Source organism: Ptychodera flava, chromosome 17 (genome assembly GCF_041260155.1).
Source record: "Ptychodera flava strain L36383 chromosome 17, AS_Pfla_20210202, whole genome shotgun sequence".
NCBI classification, from domain to species: Eukaryota; Metazoa; Hemichordata; class Enteropneusta; family Ptychoderidae; genus Ptychodera; species Ptychodera flava.
The window spans coordinates 9,075,502-9,090,811 of NC_091944.1; positions in this window are offsets into that span (position 1 = coordinate 9,075,502).

Consider the following 15,310-nt stretch of genomic DNA (forward strand, 5'->3'; position numbering starts at 1 on the left):
AAACTTGACCTAGTATCAAATCTGTTCTGATATATAGAGTCAAACTGCAAAACGTTCAAAAATACGACAACAGTTCACACAGGGTACGGTCATGAAAACGTGCCATAACGTACATGTTTCAGATTCTGTTCTTGAAAGCTGCATGGAACGCCACCCCAGCCCCCCCCCCCCCCCCCCCCCCCGTCTTCAATTGTTGTACACAAAACAACTTTCATTTTAATTTCTATTCTGCGAGTGTCTTTCGTGATAACCTTTATTTCAACCCGATTACTTACGATTATTTATCGCGTGGGTGACTAGAAGGCGATCGACATTGTGAACTCTGAGAGTTTAACTACCTCTATCTACAAAGCGTTTTCACAGCAGCTAATTCCTGTCAGTGCTGTAATGAGTAGGTGTCCATCACTTTAAGAGAATATGATAATAGTATAAATCCTTGGTTTCTGGTTAAAAGTAAAGTTATAGAAGACAGCCATCTGCTTAATATCCCAGTTACCTGAGAGTATGTTAATAAAACGAAAGGAGGAACACATCCCTATCTATCAATGTGGTTCACTCTTTCCTTTACACGCATATCACGGTTGATTTGAACCCTATTATCTCAATTTCACTCTGTATAGGCCAGACCTTCGAGGTGACTAACAGAAGTGTAGACGGACAACAGTAAATCATTTCGAAGGGCTGACCACGCTTCTCGTGAACTTAACTCCATCGTATATCACGGAAACAAGATGCCCCATAGTTATAGTCAGATAATGCTATATTGTTTGAGATAGTTCGTCGCACTTGTCTTAGGTTAACGTGAAAGCATTCAAAGTACTCTGCAGCTAGTCTGAGATATTCCGCCTGGTCGCTCGCTGTATAGGAGTAAACACGACGGGTAAAATAAATTAACTTTTCTTGCATCCTTCATTCAATTAGAGTTTGTTTTGTACAAATCGCTTCGATCAGCTTTTGTTTTGATACAAACCACTCAATTAGATTCTGTTTTGTACTAACTACATGTACGCTGATGTTGCTCTGCCTGCAGTGTTGTGTGTAAAATACCGGTATTCTTACAAGTGCATCAAGCGAGTACAGGCGATGAGATTTCCCCATAGAAATATTTTCTGGTCTGAGACCTATTTACCAGAGAAAAAAATCCTGTCGAGTCTGAGGTCTCGTCGAAAGAGCTTGTGTAGATACACAGCATTGTAAAGTTTTACCAAGACTTTACTACATCTGTTGCTGTCATTCTAATCCAAGAAGGGTTTGCTTTTCGACGTCGAGTTCGAAATCGTCTTCATAACTGTTTTTCTCGGTGATGGCATCGCTCGACGCACTTCCGTATCGAAACCTATAGTAAAGCCTTGTCCCCGCGTAAACAATGTTTATGAAGGAGATAACGCCGAAACAGTGCCACGCGAAAGCCATGGCGATAAAGGCCATGTTCGTGCCGTCCGTTTCGCTCCATCGCTCGGCTCCCGGTAGAGGATTGAACAATGTATAGCCGATCTGATAGAACCACGTGCCTTGCAAGAGGGTGAAAGCCACTCGAAAGAATGGTAAAAAAGTTTGGCTGGGCAGCCACATTTCCATAAAGGTGAAGAGCGCGCAGGCGACTATGGCTGCGACTAGCAACTGGTGTAGCATCGCGTCAAGCGGTTTACTGCCCGTTGAATGTAAATTAAATAAAAAACCCTCGACTGCAAACGCTATTGACAAATATAATTTATCTCGTCCGGGTGCCAGGCGGAGGCATGTTTGGCTTGCAATGTCGACTATGCCGCTGAACGCGAAAAACATGTACATGGTGACGTGATGCCAATCGTTTTGCCCGTGAAACCTGTCTTTGTCGTCCAGAATTGTCCACTCTGCCGATGTCGCTTCACCGATCGCGCCTCCGAGGGCCGCTAGCACTTTACAAGTACCCTCAAGAGCCAAAGTTTTCTTGCAGACCAACGTGGCAAGTAGGCGAACACATCGAGAAGATGACCGTCGTTTGCCTGAAGCTTTGGTGTAGTATCGGCTGCTGGTGAGAATATACACCCGTGTGGTGTGGAATGCCCACCAAATTCCAAATACCAAGAAAAACGTACCTGGCAAAGCATGGCCGACGAATGTGCCCGTGTTTGCCATGATTTTCGGTGATGAGTTAGTTATTAACCTTTTTGTCTGCCGTGTACGATGACACTTGGTGATTGAAGCGTCTACCGTGCACTGATCGTGGTTGAATCAAACGTTCCTCTTTGTTTACAGTTGAAACTTCCCCGGTATCCTGAGCTCGTTGAGATTTGCACGCGTGCTTGTATACTCAAAATAGCAGCCCAAAATCTGTCCATCCATTGTCGATGAAAGATGGTGTAAATGAAACACTTGCCCTTGTTGACAGGGAACACAACCTCGGTCCGTGATCTCTATAACATTACATATCTGGGTGGAATCTTCTCTCGCGTCTTCTCGGAGTTCCGTTGATCCGCGCAGTCCCTCCGGACAACCCCGACGAAGCCGTCCGCCGACGTTCCAGTGAACAACCGATGTCCACTATCCTTGGAATAGATTATATTACGGGTGTGAACATAAAACTCACGAGGCGTTAGTCACTAGATTTCGTAATGTAATTACCCGGTACAAGACGGGTAGGATTAATTAAATATTAACGGACAGCCTCGCCCAGAGTCTCTCTGCTTGATTCATGACTAACCAAGGAGACTTCCCACGCTAACGTGTAAAACAACTCGGGACGACATGGACGAGGTTGCAAATTGTTACGGTCGAAAATTTGTAGGCATGGTCACAGTCACCTGAGTTATATTTCGCTCTGCGCATATGCGCCCCATAGACGTGTGTACATATGCCTGAGAAGATACACACGTCTATGGGGCGCATAGAAGCAGAGCGGAATAGATCACAGGTGCCTGTGGAATGGTCGAACATTTCAGAGAGTCACACAGTACGTAAACTGAACCTTTTGACTCTGGAAGCCAATATTATGACGTAATAGTCTTGTGTTCTTGTCGTCAAAGTACAAATATTTACCCACCATATACCAGTCTATTGCCATCCATTGTCATAGCTACTACAAATCAATCGCAGGACGCAGATCGGGTATATTTTCTTTTGGTGAATCTATTGTGAGGAGTATTTGCAGTATTTGAAGAATATTTCTCGAGAGTCTATGTGTTCAGTAAAAACGTAATCCCAGGAATAGAACCAATGGTGTTTTCCATGTGATTATTTATTCTATGCATTTCGGACAGAATTAAAATTGGAGAGGGGTTGAGGAACATAACTGCCCTCTGCTAAGTATTGAACTATTTCCACCTCCCCTTCACAACAACAACACGCTGTATCGACACAAGTAACATGGTGGGTGCTCTAGTATGCTATGGGGAGTGAAACAAGAATTTCTGTTGACGTACTGTGTGCACTCAAAATCGTGAAGAATAGTTTTAGAAATATATAACGTGGCCTGTACTGTATGAGTTTCCTCTCTCTCTCTCACTCTCTCTCTCTCTCTCTCTCTCTCTCTCTCTCTCTCTCTCTCTCTCTCTCTCTCTCTCTCTCTCTCTCTCTCTCCTCTCTCTCTCTCTCTCTCTCTCTCTCTCCTCTCTCCTCTCTCTCTCTCTCTCTCTCTCTCTCTCAGGTTGTCAAGCTTCCGCTTGTCACTTTTTGGTATATGTACGCATGATTTGTTACGCCTCGAAAGTGAAAGACTTAAACTTTTCCTGAAACGTTCCTCAAGGAATATTCCAACCATGCTCTTTCAAAACCAAAAATAAAAATATGATCACTGTGAAAATTTTGGTACGAACGAAACAAGTTACCAAAGATTTACCGATATTTGAAATTCAAAATGCCCACCATCCCTGTGTTAACTCTATTGAGAAAAATAAAACTTTCGATTTTCGAAAAAACTAAGATGGTGAAAGATTTCCTTGCACCAAGAGCTTTAAAATGAGCCCCCACAAGTGGTAGATCAGAACAGAATTATTGTGATCGTTTGAGAGTCCAAATATCTGCCCCCGAAGCTCATTCCACTGTCATGTTTCTATAATTTGTACCGGTTACTGTAAATCTTCATTCTAGTAATTCGCCAAATTTCAACATTTCGCCACTTGGGCTTGAATTCTCACGATTTACCGGAGGTGTAATTCTTCAAAATTGGCGGCAAATTACATTTTCAAGTCTCTTCAGTGTAAATTCAATGGCAGCGCCATTCCAGGCACCCGCATGTCTCGTGAATTCCTATGATTGTGCATGGAATGTCTCACGCAAGGTTGGACAATAGAAAGACAATGTAGTCGAACTTTTATCATAACTGTGTTGTGACATGTCTCATACATACTACGTATTGATCATTGTGAAACTAGCGTTGGCAAGTTTTCTTGTCGACAAAGTATTGTAAATTTAAGGGTCAGACTTTAGGGTCCTTGGTGTGAGCATATCTCCAGGCTCTCGGATCTAAGAGTTGCCCCAGGCAGCCATCAAGCTGACCTGGGGAAATAAAGTTTCAAGCGCAACGTTAATTCCTCTGTTGCCTGATCTATATATTTACTCAATTTACGCGTAGTCTGGTCTGAAGTTCCCCTTAATCCTGATTCGGAACTGCATGGACTTTTCTTTACAATTTGATATGGAGGAGAACTAAAACCCGGTTGCAATATCGACCAATTGTGGTGTTTGGTCGAGCCTCGAGCTGCAAAGCGAGTCGTTCTGCCAAAATCTGAGCTGCATGATTCCCCGGAAACGAAGAAAACGAAGCCTCTCACAGCAAAGCTGAATGGAATTCCTTGATATAATTGCGAGAAGCGAGTCGCTCCCGAACACCTGAGTGAAATTCCCGGATGACATAAAGGATGGAGAATGCAGAATTAAGACCGAAAAAAATGACAGGAGAAGGTGATATCTACAGAGGCAAGCTGAATCATTCAACCTAAGGAAGCTAGCGAAGAACACGTCAAGGTAGATCAACCATGAGAAGATAACAGTTTCAACATTTTGAAGGGTTAGCAGATTCGACATTTGTCGAAGTTAAACAAGAGAACTGTGTATGATCGTTGGAACTGCGTGCTTTGTCTGCGAACTGAATTTGTCAATTGTTCGAGGGGTTTTTGTGGTCAATTAGTTAGTATAGTAGACTCGCTTTAATTGCAAATATTGGTATTGTTCAACAGAGGAATCTAATTATCTATACTCGTTTGTCTTTATTTTATACGAAGCCTCATCTACGTACGCGGGTTGGTTTGGGGGTTGGGAGTGTTTTTTTTATTAAGTGAAGATTATTATAGAGCTATGAGAATTACCGACGCTGCAGTGCTACGCGTAAGACGTCACCGATACGAAAGGTTGGGGGGTTGGAGAGTTGAATATTTGTTTTTAAATTTGAACATCGTCAATATGGTAATCGAAATTGTTCTAGAAACGGATCTCACTGGGAGAAACTTTTGATCACAAACATAACCGCGGACATTGCCCGATACAGCTTGTAAACATCTGCTCTCAGCACTGCAACACATACATTATTCGATTATTTTCAAAGAACGATGTCACATTTCTATTACAAAAAAGTACTTTCCACTTGATGTTCTTCTGAAATGCTGTACTTTCCTTGTGTATTTTGTGTAAATGTAATATTTTGTATTCTATCTATATTTGAGACACCTTTTATAAGGCTTGAGGGCAAGCCTTTGTGGGAGAAAGAACGATGTCATGTTTCTATAATTTGTACCGGTTACTGTAAATCTTCATTCTCTGCTACCTCCATGATTCTAGTAATTCGCCAAATTCCAACATTTCGCCTCTTGGGCTTGAATTCCCACGATTTACCGGAGGTGTAATTCTTCAAAATTGGCGGCAAATTACATTTTCAAGTCTCTTCAGTGTAAATTCAATGGCAGCGCCATTCCAGGCACCCGCATGTCTCTTGAATTCCTATGATTGTGCATGGAATGTCTCACGCAAGGTTGGACAATAGAAAGACAATGTAGTCGAACTTTTATCAGAACTGTAGCTGTTAAGTATCACTTTTCATATTTTCACAGCTTGGATTTAAAACAATGGTGTTGTGACATGTCTCATGCATACACGTATTAATCATTGTGAAACTAGCGTTGGCAAGTTTTCTTGTCGACAAAGTATTGTAAATTTGGGGGAAATAACGTTTCGCTGTGTCGCCTGATCTATACATTTACTCCATGTACGCGTACTGTGGTCTGAAGTTACCTTAATCCTGATTCAGAACTGCATGAACATTTCTTTACAATTTGATACTACCTTAAAGGGACATAGTCGTCCATTTTTCATGAATTTTGTTTGATGCGAGATACTATTTATATTGTTTGACATGTTGAAAGATACTGAATGAATGGGTGACCATGCATACATTCGACCTCGGTTTTAGACACGATAATTGAAACCTTTGCGAAAATGAATTAATTGTCATGACCATAAATTCATTTTCGTGGTGGTTTCATTTAATTTGCCTAAAACCGGGGTCAAATATATGCATGGTCACCCATTCATTCAGTATCTTTTAACATGTCAAACAATATAAGTAGTATCTTGCATCAAACAAAACTCATGAAAAATGGCCGGCTTTGCCCCTTTAACAGTATCTTGTAGTCATCACACTCAATGATTCACAAAAAGATGAGTAGGATTACTTGGAATGTCTTGCTGATAAACCGTAACCCTGTCAGTGTGCAGGTACTGAGAAGCTTGTGCATGTTGATGTGAAACCTGACATGCACGGCGTGCACGTTGTAAAAAATCTACTACGACCCCTTTAATCATTACACACACGAAATTCATTCAAAACGGTGTAAACTTAGCTGGAACCGTCCGAGCCAAGATCAGGAATAGAACTAGCAAGAAGGAGGACTATCCCGACAGGACAGAATATGCAAAAGTATTATAGGCCTACTACTCTAGCAATCATTCGCTAGCAAAGGTTCCTAATGGCAAAAAACTGTAAAACATTTAAAATATTGATATTTTCTGAAATCTGTCTTATTAACTCTAAAATAAGGGGTCTTAGCTAAAACTGGGCATAGAGCTTGACAGGTACAAAAAGTCATATTTCGTGCTGCAGCGGTCGTTGTACATGTACAAACAACATGATTGTTTGTTTAGCTACACATTGCATTGTTTACGTTTTACGTCACGTTGTCTGAACCAAATGTTAAAGAAATTTGAGTCCTGTAGCCATCAATATATTTTTTATCAAATTGCCTGCACATTAGATATTCTGCGATGACTTGCACCATTTTTACATTTTTGTTGCTATAGCTACTGACAATTGAGTCGTAATCAACAATTGACTAAATTCACCTTTGCTCCATTTGACTCCTTGACAACCATTACCTATGCATTTCAAAGTACAAGGCCCTTCATATCAATATTGAGTATGATGCCTATGTTTTACTTGCATGGTTATCGAACAATTAATTAGTGTGCAATTATTCAAATATTTTACACCTATGAACACCCTGATTTGGGTCATCTCCAACACAAGATGCGCTTCCCAGACCTCGTCGCTTACCTTACCTACATGTGATAATTGAGGCAAAGTGCGCCGCAGATGGCAGGGATAGACATGGCGAGGAGCGAAGCGACGATGGTAGGGCGACAACTATTACCGCATTCTATTTTGATGATATAAACTAGAAGGGTCACAAAATATCGCTTTGCTTCTAGCTGCTAGATCCTTCAATCATCGAACACGAAGCGACGAGAAATCCCGACAAATGGTATGATGGTAATTTATGTTACCCCCAGGATAGAACGGATAAAACCAGCTGGCAGGCTTTTTCTAACACCGATGCTGAACGCAAATGAGGTACTAATAGTACTTGCCGGCCTTAAAGTGAAACACTTGATGAATTGAAACTTTAACGTTAACATTTTTTACCTTACTGAGATAAACTCGAATCTCTGTGGTTATGTCAAATGTTCTATAACATCTCTACCTGTATTAACTTTTGCTGTTACAGTATTGATCCAACAATCTCGTACAACTTTCAAAATCGTGTCACAGTGCCTTGCATTCAACTTGTCAGTAGCACTGGCCAATCAAGTGTGAGATGCACTGCTTCGTCATGCTAAAAGGTAACCAAAGAGATATTTTATTCTTGAGTGATGAAAATTTAATGAACCTTTGCAAAAAAGAGATGTTGAGCAAAATACGCTTAATGTACAAGTCCTATGTTGATGTGATATATCTAGATATCATACATGAAATACATCGTTTATGAACGATCATCCCTTCCTTTTACTTAAATTATGGCACTATTGTTTCACATTGTGCAGATTTCAATGACTTGCAGTGTGCGATATAATTGAATTCCTATTGTGTTGCTTATAAATTTCTGATATCTTTGCATTGTACTTTCGGTGTGTGACCAGGACAAGCGCGCTGGTCACTTCATAGAATCAACTAGCGCGGCAAATAATGGCGACAACATTTAAAACAACACGCTCTTCGCCTTATCAATGTGGGCAGTGAGTGAAAATAAAAATGCGTCTGGGTGTTGTAGTAGAAGGTAAAATTATTTAAATGACTCCTATTTCAGGAACATGATGTTTGATTTTGTTTTGTTGCGTCATCTTTCCATTTTCCCTTAGGGCCTATGGAGTTAAGGTAGTATGCGCTACGAAATTGAAAGACCTAAACTTTTGCCCTTTTGCTCAAAATTTCCTCAATGAAACTTTCAACCATCCTCTTTCGAAATCAAGAATAAAAATATCGGGGTCACCGTGCAAAGTTTGGCGATAGAATAACCTGACATTTACAGATATTTGAAATTCAAAATGGCCGCCGTTTTAAGTCTATGAGGGAAATAAAATTTTCGGGTTTCGAAAAACTTAAGACTGCGAAAAATGTTCTCACTTCAAGAGCTTTAAAATGAGCCCCCATAAATTGTAAAAATTATGGAGAAAGAAAGTCCCCGAGGCGCATTCTGCGTTTATCTAAGGGGGCATCTTATAAACTCATGGGCCTAAAGGCGCCTGAAATGTATCAGATTCTTACTTTCAGCATCAAGCAACACTGCATCTGTACTCTATTGTGACAGGAAGATTATCTGCAGGATCAGAGATATGGCACCGCTTGAGGGCGCTCCTTTTCTCGCTCACTCCAGATTTTAGGAGATTCTGCTGTCATGTCAATTCACATGTGGTGTAGATTATCATTCTACCGCGTTACGGTGACCTCATTGCAAAGTGCTTGGTGTAACAAGCGGTATATCTTTACTTACTGTGCTTTTGTATTTTTCCAGCGTTTTCACAATACTTCGATACAATATTTGGTCAGCTTAGTATTTATTCATTTATTTGTTTGTTTGTTTGTTTATTTGATTATTTACTTATTCACTTACTTATTACTTACTTAATTACTTACTACTTACTAAACTTATAGTCCGTGGGCTAGAGGGGTCTACGTGCACCCCCCCACAGGATAACAAACCTGTATTTTTCAGAACCCTTGGGATCCCTAGAATACGAAATGGAATTTTAACAGAAAAAATATAGGGACGCAATAGCTGTTATGGTCATGTTTTGAAGGGTACCGCAAAATCACGATTTTCCAAGCCAAATGCATTTTCGTCAAATCTGTCTTCTTGTAAGTCATGTGCTGAGCTCATTTTTTAACATAACCTCACTTGTTTGGTATCATTAGAAAGGGAATTTATTCTTCTTTAAGATAATATATTGCACTATGCAATATCTTCTACAGTTTTTGTCAAATATAACCAAAACTTACCCCTTACCCCAAAATTTAACATTACAAATTACAGAAAATCTCAAATTCTACCATTTTTTTAGCTAGGCATAATAAAAAATGCAATGATTTGTCTGAAATCTGTTTTATTTGATACAGGGACATGTCAGAAATATGAAATAGACTTTTAACAGAAAAAATATTGAGAATCTACAGCTGTAACAGTCATATTTTGAAGGGTACCACAAAATCATAGTGTTGCAGATTTGCATGCATTTTTGTTAAACCTGTCTTCTTATAAGTTATCTGCTGAGCTTGTTTTTGAATATAACCTGGCTTGTTAGGTATCATTAGAAAGATAATTTACTAATCTTTAGAATGACATATTGTAACATGCAATATCTTCTATAGTTTTCATGATATATAACCAAAACTTACCCCATACCCCAAAGTTTACATTGAAAATTTCAGTCATAGCTAAAACCAAATTCTACCATTTTTTTAGCTTGACACAAAAAACTGGCCGTTTTTGCTATTAAATCTATTTTATTTGATACAAGGACATGTCAGAAATATGAAATAGACTTTTAACAGAAAAAATATTGGGAATCTACAGCTGTAACAGTCATATTTTGAAGGAAACCGCAAAATCATAGTGTAGCAGATTTGCATGCATTTTTGTTGAAACTGTCTTCTTATAAGTTATCTGCTGAGCTTGTTTTTGAATATAACCTGGCTTGTTAGGTATCATTAGAAAGATAATTTACTAATCTTTAGAATGACATATGTAATATGCAATATCTTCTATAGTTTTCATGATATATAACCAAAACTTACCCCATACCCCAAAGTTTAAATTGAAAATTGCAGTCATAGCTAAAACCAAATTCTACCATTTTTTTAGCTTGACACAAAAAATCTGGCCATTTTTGCCATTAAATCTATTTTATTTGTTACAGGTACATGTCAGAAATATGAAATAGACTTTTAACAGAAAAAATATTGAGAATCTACATCTGTAACAGTCATATTTTGAAGGGTACCGCAAAATCATAGTGTAGCAGATTTGCATGCATTTTTGTTAAAACTGTCTTCTTATAAGTTATCTGCTGAGCTTGTTTTTGAATATAACCTGGCTTGTTAGGTATCATTAGAAAGATAATTTACTAATCTTTAGAATGACATATTGTAACATGCAATATCTTCTATAGTTTTCATGATATATAACCAAAACTTACCCCATACCCCAAAGTTTACATTGAAAATTGCAGTCATAGCTAAAATCAAATTCTACCATTTTCTTTACCTAGACATATAAATTCCGGCATTTATTTGTATGAAATCTATTTCATTCGGTAATGGGTCATGTCAAAAATATAAAATAGACTTTTAACAGAAAAAAGATTGGAATTCTGTAGTTGTAACAGTCAAATTTTGAAGGGTACCGCAAAATCTCAGTATTCCTGACTTGCGTGCATTTTTGTTGAATCTATCGTCTTTTAAGTCAACTGCTGAGCTTGTTTTTGAATATAACCTGGCTTGTTAGGTATCATTAGAAAGATAATTTACTAATCTTTAGAATGACATATTGTAACATGCAATATCTTGTACAGATTTAAATGAAATATGACCAAAACTTACCCCATACCCCAAAATTTACATCGAAAACTACTGTCATAGCTAATGTCAAATTCAAGCAATTTTTTTACGCAGACATAAAAAATTAGGCAATTTTTTGTATGAAATCTGTTTTATTTTGTACTTGGCCATATCAGAAATATGAAATGAACTTTTAACAGAAAAAATATTGGGATTCTATAGCTGTAACAGCTGTATTTTGAAGGGTACAGCAAAATCTCAGTATTCCTGATTCGCATGTGTTTTTGTTAAATCTGTCATCTTATAAGTCGTCTAATGAGCTTGTTATTGATTATAACCGGGTTTGTATAGTATCATTGAAAAGGTAATTAAATAGTCTTTACAATGACATATTGTAACAGGCAATTTCTTGTATAGTTTTCATGGAATATGACCAAAACATACCCCATACCCCAAGGTTTATATTGAAAGTATTGTCATAGATAACGTGATCAAATTCCGTGAATTTTTAGCTAGACATGATAAAAATAGCTCTTTTTCGGTATTAAATCTGTAGTATATGGTACTGGTCATGTCAGAAATATGAAATAGACTTTTAACAGAAAAAATATTTGTACTGTATAGTTGTAACAGCCATATTTTGAAGGGAAATGCAAATCGCAGTACCACAAACTGGCACCTTTTTTGTTAAATTCTTCTTCTTGTAAGTCATCTGCTGAACTTATTTTGTGACACAACCTGGCTTGTGAGGTATCATAAGTAGGGAAATTTATTCTTCTTTAAGATGACATATTGTAATATACAATGTCATTCATAGTTTTCCTGGAATATGGTCAAACTTTACCCCATACCCAAAAAGTTCAAATCGCAAATTACAGCTTATCTTAAATTCTACCATTTTTTGCTGCACATAATACAAAAGGCAATTCTGTTTAAAAATCTGATTTATTTGTTACAAAAGTATGTCACAAGTATAAAATTAACTTTTAACGGGAAGATGATACAATTTAGTAGCCATTTGGATCATTTTTGGAGGGGGAACCCATATATTGCAAATGTATGTGTTTCGGCAAATTTGCCCTGATACCTGGGTACCCTTCCAAATATGATCCAAAAGGCTACAAAATCATATTATGTTCCTGTTAAAAGTTAATTTCATATTTTTAACATACTTTATTGACAAAAACACATATTTCATACATTGCATACAAGCATTGCCTTTGGTATATAAAGTTAATAAATTGTAAAAAATGGTAGAGTTTCAGATTTGCAGTAATTTGCTGTGTAAACCTTGGGGTATGGGGTAAGCTTTGGTCCTATTTCATGAAACCTAAACAAGACATTGCATATTACAATATGTCATTTTAAAAACTAGTAAGTTACCTTCTATTGATGCCTAACAAGCCAGGTTATGTCAACAATCAAGCTCAGCAGATGACTTTTAAGAAGACAGATTTAACAAAAACAAGCGAGTTGGCAATACTGTGATTTTGCGAGACCCTTCAAAATATGACTGTTACAGTTGTAGAGTCCCAATATATTTTCTGTTAAAAGTCTATTTCATATTTCTGACATTCCCCCATACCAAATAAAAAGATTTCATATAAAACATTGCCTTATTTGTTATGTCTAGCTAGAAATTGGTAGAATTCGACGATAGCTACGAAAGTAATTTTCGATATAAACTTTGTGGTATGGGGTAAGTTTCCGTCATATGCCATGAAAACTATATAAGATATGGCATATAACAATATGTCATTTTAAAACGTAGTAAATTAGCTTTTCAATGGTACCAAATAAACATGGTTATGTGATAAAATAAGCGCAGCAGATGACCTACAATGGGACAAAGTTAACAAAACACATATGAGTCTGCACTGCTGTGATTTTGCAGTACTCCACAGAATATGCCTGTTAAAGCCATAGAATCCCAATATTCTTTCTGTTTAAAGTCTATTTCATATTTCTTACATGTTCCTGTACCAAATAAAATAGATTTAATAGCAAAAAACGGCCAGATTTTATATGTCTAGGTAAAAAAATGGTAGAATTTGGTTTTAGCTATGACTGAAATTTTCAATGTAAACTTTGGGGTATGGGGTAAGTTTTGGTTATATATCATGACAACTGTAGAAGATATTGCATGTTACAATATGTCATTCTAAAGATTAGTAAATTATCTTTCTAATGATACCTAACAAGCCAGTTATATTCAAAACAAGCTCAGCAGATAACTTATAGGAACAGTTTTAACAAAAATGCATGCAAATCTGCTACACTATGATTTTGCGGTACCCTTCAAAATATGACTGTTACAGATGTAGATTCTCAATATTTTTTCTGTTAAAAGTCTATTTCATATTTCTGACATGTACCTGTAACAAATAGAATAGATTTAATGGCAAAAATGGCCAGATTTTTTGTGTCAAGCTAAAAAAATGGTAGAATTTGGTTTTAGCTATGACTGAAATTTTCAATTTAAACTTTGGGGTATGGGGTAAGTTTTGGTTATATATCATGAAAACTATAGAAGATATTGCATGTTACAATATGTCATTCTAAAGATTAGTAAATTATCTTTCTAATGATACCTAACAAGCCAGGTTATATTCAAAAACAAGCTCAGCAGATAACTTATAAGAAGACAAATTCAACAAAAATGCATGCAAATCTGCTACACTATGATTTTGCGGTTTCCTTCAAAATATGACTGTTACAGCTGTAGATTCCCAATATTTTTTCTGTTAAAAGTCTATTTCATATTTCTGACATGTCCTTGTATCAAATAAAATAGATTTAATAGCAAAAACGGCCAGATTTTTTGTGTCAAGCTAAAAAAATGGTAGAATTTGGTTTTAGCTATGACTGAAATTTTCAATGTAAACTTTGGGGTATGGGGTAAGTTTTGGTTATATATCATGAAAACTATAGAAGATATTGCATGTTACAATATGTTATTCTAAAGATTAGTAAATTATCTTTCTAATGATACCTAACAAGCCAGGTTATATTCAAAAACAAGCTCAGCAGATAACTTATAAGAAGACAGGTTTAACAAAAATGCATGCAAATCTGCAACACTATGATTTTGCGGTACCCTTCAAAATATGACTGTTACAGCTGTAGATTCTCAATATTTTTTCTGTTAAAAGTCTATTTCATATTTCTGACATGTCCCTGTATCAATAAAACTGATTTCAGACAAATCATTGCATTTTTTATTATGCCTAGCTAAAAAAATGGTAGAATTTGAGATTTTCTGTAATTTGTAATGTTAATTTTGGGGTAAGGGGTAAGTTTTGGTTATATTTGGCAAAAACTGTAGAAGATATTGCATAGTGCAATATATTATCTTAAAGAAGAATAAATTCCCTTTCTAATGATACCAAACAAGTGAGGTTATGTTAAAAAATGAGCTCAGCACATGACTTACAAGAAGACAGATTTGACGAAAATGCATTTGGCTTGGAAAATCGTGATTTTGCGGTACCCTTCAAAACATGACCATAACAGCTATTGCGTCCCTATATTTTTTCTGTTAAAATTCCATTTCGTATTCTAGGGATCCCAAGGGTTCTGAAAAATACAGGTTTGTTATCCTGTGGGGGGGGTGCACGTAGACCCCCTCTAGCCCACGGACTATTACTTACTTACTTCCAACCCTTTTAATTAACGATTTTTAAGTGAGCGTGCCAACACAAACATTAGCTGCAGGGCAGTCGTTGTACCTCTGTCTGTAGAAGGAAGTACACTCAGAAACTTACGGTGTTTGGAGCATGTTCAAATCAAAATTTTGTCGCTCGCCGACGTCTGATTTTCGCATTTCGAACACTTTCGTTTTCGGGAGGATGGTGGGGGGTTGAGGTCAAACGCAACAGGTTTCCTTTACCATGCGCGTTTCAGTGATCCAATGTATGTACGGATTGGTGAGTCACACATGCAAGAGTGCACGCCTGTGACCGTGCACTTGTAACTTCAAAGTTGTCCTGATTTTCGATAAAACAATGCGGT